This window comes from Octopus bimaculoides, chromosome 22, assembly GCF_001194135.2.
Source record: "Octopus bimaculoides isolate UCB-OBI-ISO-001 chromosome 22, ASM119413v2, whole genome shotgun sequence".
NCBI classification, from domain to species: Eukaryota; Metazoa; Mollusca; class Cephalopoda; order Octopoda; family Octopodidae; genus Octopus; species Octopus bimaculoides.
The window spans coordinates 32,396,457-32,401,020 of NC_069002.1; the positions used below are offsets into that span (position 1 = coordinate 32,396,457).

General features: G+C 37.8%; 1 protein-coding gene across 6 annotated transcripts in view; it reads right to left on the reverse strand.

Moving 5' to 3' along the window:
• The window catches only part of LOC106869634 (uncharacterized), a 671,006-nt gene that overhangs the window by 136,582 nt on the left and 529,860 nt on the right, over positions 1 to 4,564 (reverse strand). The window lies entirely within an intron of this gene.

Consider the following 4,564-nt stretch of genomic DNA (forward strand, 5'->3'; position numbering starts at 1 on the left):
TATGGGTATATATATATATATATATATATGTATATTTGCACACGCATGCATATATCTATACACATACATGCACTCACACACATATACATACGCACACATATATGTATATATATATATATATGTCTATGTGGGGATGTTGGTGTATGTGTATCGGTGTAGTTTGCATTTGAATACGAAAGTATTTCTGTGTCTATCTATCTATGTGACTGTCTGTCTGTCTGTCTGTCTGTCTATCTATCCATGTATCTATCTATCTATCTATCTATCTATCTATCTATCTATCTATCTATCAAAAATTCGCAGTCGGAGTCAATGACCGCATAAAACAAAGTTCAACAAACTCGATCCACCAACAAGAAACCAAACAGACAAGTGAGATGAATGCGATTTCAACCGCAGACACTCTTCTTTCCGATGTTGTGCACATCTCACATTTGTTCGAATCATTGTGTATACACACACACACATACATGCTAATTGCTCGTTCTTCACAGATGATTGACTTGGTTACAATGTCTGATCGATTGGAGTCATGTTTGTATTGGGAAGTTCGAAAGGATGGTGACGACCTCGCCATTCACTACATCCTCTGGTTGGTGCCTGTACCATTTATCATGGGATTCAATTTTGTAGTATTTACAAGTATTCCAGTGAATGTACTGCCCTAGTCTGTCATGTCTTATGAGTTACTCCTTTTCAGCGAGAACTGGGCAGCCAGAAGCAACATGATCAATTGTCTCTGTGAATTATCCGCAAATTCTCCACGTGGGGTCAGATCCATCTTTAAGGACATTTGCATGCTAATTTCTGGCAGGTAAGCTTTGACCTTACGCTGCAAAAACAACCTTCTGTTTCACCTTTACAGACCTGTCTCTTGTTGTCATTGGTGTGTTACATTTCCAGTTATCTTCGATATAATTCATGCAAGCCTTTTTTGCTTTTTGTTTGATATTGTTTGCATTAATGATAGCTCTGTCACTATTTGTATCTCTTCGGTCTTTCTGATTGTTAATTTCTAAATCAGGAGAAGCAACGGTAGTTCTGTGAGCATTTGGGTGTCTTTGGTCATTCTTATTGTTAACTTATAGGTCAAGAGACTTTTAAAATTTCTTACTAAGCTTCATGACCGAAACTTGCTTGGAATCTTCATGCTTCAGTGCAGTTCCTAAGAGCACATTACTTGTTGTATAAAGGATTATTCGAGCTGTATCAGGCCTCTTCCACCTATTTTTCTTGGGAGATAAATCCTGTCTACTTCTGATTTTGGATGGTGCATTCGGTATCTTGTAAAAAATTTACGGATCTTTCCGTCCATATTCTGCATGTCAGTGAAACTCCACTTAATGATATCAAAGCTCTATGTGGTTATTGGTATGGAGGCGCAATGGCCCAGTGGTTAGGGCAGCGGACTCGCAGTCATAGGATCGAGGCTCCGGCAGGGGATGGTGGTGAATCCTGCTGTACTCTTTCACCACAACTTTCTCTCACTCTTACTTCCTGTTTCTGTTGTACCTGTATTTCAAAGGGTCAGCCTTGTCACTCTGTGTCACGCTGATTATCCCCGAGAACTACGTTAAGGGTACACGTGTCTGCGGAGTGCTCAGCCACTTGCACGTTAATTCCACGAGCAAGCTGTTCCGTTGATTGGATCAACTGGAACCCCCGACGTCGTAAGCGATGGAGTGCCAACAACAACAACAATGTGGTTATTGGTATGGCCAAAGAATTGCTCGCATTAATTCTGTTAGCAGCATTTAATTCTGAGTTTAGGACCATTCTTACCCTTCCGTAGAATTCTTTGCGGTTTTTTTCTTTAGCGTGTTGGATACCATCAACTTCATTGGTTCCCAGATATTTGTATACTTCGGATTGGTCTCGGTTTCGAATAGCTGTGGTAGTATCAAGTTCTATGTTTTCTGCCTTTATGAACTTCCCTGCCTTGAAAGTAACCATCGCACATTTATCAAGTCAGAATTCCATGCCTATACCAGAGCTGAATTCTTTGACAATATTAAGGAGCTCTTCTAATTCTTTGTCACTTTGATGGCATGCACTGCTCTCTCACTCAATAATAATAATAATAATAATAATAATAATAATAATAATAATACATTAAACTATAGGCACAAGGCCTGATATCTTGGGGGCCGGGGCGATTTTTTCGATTACATCGATCTCAGTGCTAAATTAATAATAATTTTGTCAACTCAGAAAGGTTGCAACTCAAAGCCGACCTTGGGAGTGTTTGAACTCAAAACATAATGGCGCTAAGCATTTTGCCCGATTCATTAACGATTCTTTCAAGGTTAAAAAAACTACGAACAGTTCGTGTTGAAACAACGTTATTTACGTTTCAGATGAAACACCAAAGATTTTTTGTTTTTTTCTCTCAGCAAATAAATCCTAAATAAAATGAAAAGCAAGTTTTCCTAGATGACAAATCGCCAAACACTTGCAACCGGAAATTCTTATTAAAATAGATTTGGCTGTAATTCGATCTGGTCAAGTAAAGATTAGTTAAGAAAAGACAAGCAATCAGTTAGTCTTAGTAGAGAACTGCAATTTAATAAGCATCAAAATGAACAGCGCAAACACAATAATTTCAAAGATATTTGATGAATCCAATTTTCAATACTAATTTAATTTCCTGTTTATTATGCATTAAATCGTCATTTATTTATAAGATATCAATCCCTGGAGCAAGATTTATATGTTCTAATGAGGTCTCATTTCGGTTCAACATGATAAAAGTTTCAGCGTGGTCATTATACGATGTTGCTCTGAGATATCGTTAACCAAAATACGTCAGAAGTTTGAAATGGGAATAATAATAATAATAATAATAATAATAATAATAATAATAATAATAATAATAATAATAATAATAATATTTGTAGTAGTAGTTGTAATAAGTATAGTAATTTTTCTTCTTATATGTATGTATGTATGTATGTATGTGTCTATGAGTGTGTATGTATGCGTGTGTGTGTGTGTGTGCATGTATGTATGTATGTATGTGTATAAGTGTGTATGTATTTATGTATGTATGTATGTGTGTATATGTATGTATGTATGTATGTATGTGTGTGTGTGTAAGTATGTATGTATGTATGTGTGTCATTGTATGTCTGTATGTATGTGTGTATGTATGTATATATGTATATATATATGTGTGTGTATATGTATGTACATATGTATATGTGTGTGAGTATATATGTATGTATGTATGTACACTCACGCACAGACTAAGGGAAGCCCAAAATTACACATATTTTCGCCAAAGCTTTCTTTAAATTGGCCCCCACCACTTCCTTCAACGATCGCATGATAAAAGGCCGTACTTTTGCGGTTACGTAACTGAGGTTCTCTCACGATCGCTTCAATTTTCTTTCTTTTGTGCATCATAGAAGAGCAGAAATAAGTGTTCCAATTTCTCTGGCCTGAAGGTCTGTTTGGGGCTGAAATTCATTGCAGGTTTCTAGTAAAATACGGGCAGAGGGCCCTGCCGTATAGAAGTGTGTATGAATGGATCGAGAAGTTTAAAAATGGACGGATAAGCATGAAGCACGAAGAGAGAGGAAGACTTCCATAATCCTCCACCACTGACGTGAATATTCAGCTAGCTCGAGAGATGGGTCTGTCGAATGCAGGAGTAACCATCGATCAGGTGGCGTATTCTCTGCGAATTAGTCTGGGTTCTGCATACGAAACCATCCATGGCAGGCTTCGTTTCCGCGAGAGCTTACTAAAGCGCATAACAGCAATCGCGTGGAGATCTGTCAACGCTTACTCGACCGCTACAACGATGAGCGCGAATCTTTTTTGGAAAGAATAGTCATTGGAGATAGACCTGGATCCATCGCTTTGAGCGAGAATACGCAAGACAGCTTATGGAGTGAAGATAACCTGAATGGCCAGTGAATAAGAAAATGTAGACTCAGACTTCCGCAGAAAAAGGGACGCTAACAGTTTTTTGGGACGCGAGAGGGCCTATATTGGAACATTAACTGGAAAAGGGGTCTGCAGCCACTCGTGTAGCAACAGTTTAATAATGGTCAAAAAGCTGAAACTAGTAATTTGCACCAAACGACGAGGTCTATTGTCAAATCAATTATTATTGTCTCGGCAACGCAAGTCGAAATTCGATCGCTGGCATCGTTGAAACCATTAAAAGAATTGTGTTTCGAGTTACTGGGACAACCTTCTTACTGTCCAGATCTCATCTCATCAAAACTATCACATCTTCAGCCTGCACAGACATACTTTACTAGGTTTTCAATTTTCTGCGTACGAAGAAATCCGTGAAACGGTTCATAAATGGCTACGCGACGAGCCGAAATCATTCTTCGATGGAATAAGAACGTTTATGAACTGATTGAAGAAGAATGTCAAAAGGCAGAAAGACTAACTGTATCGAAAAGTGTTGGAATTGTTCAATCCATGCTTTTGTTTTAATAAATTACAGAAACAAGTGTACGTACACTAATTGACTGCTCGTCAGATATGCATGCATGTATGTATGTTTATATATACATACATACATACATACATACATACATATATA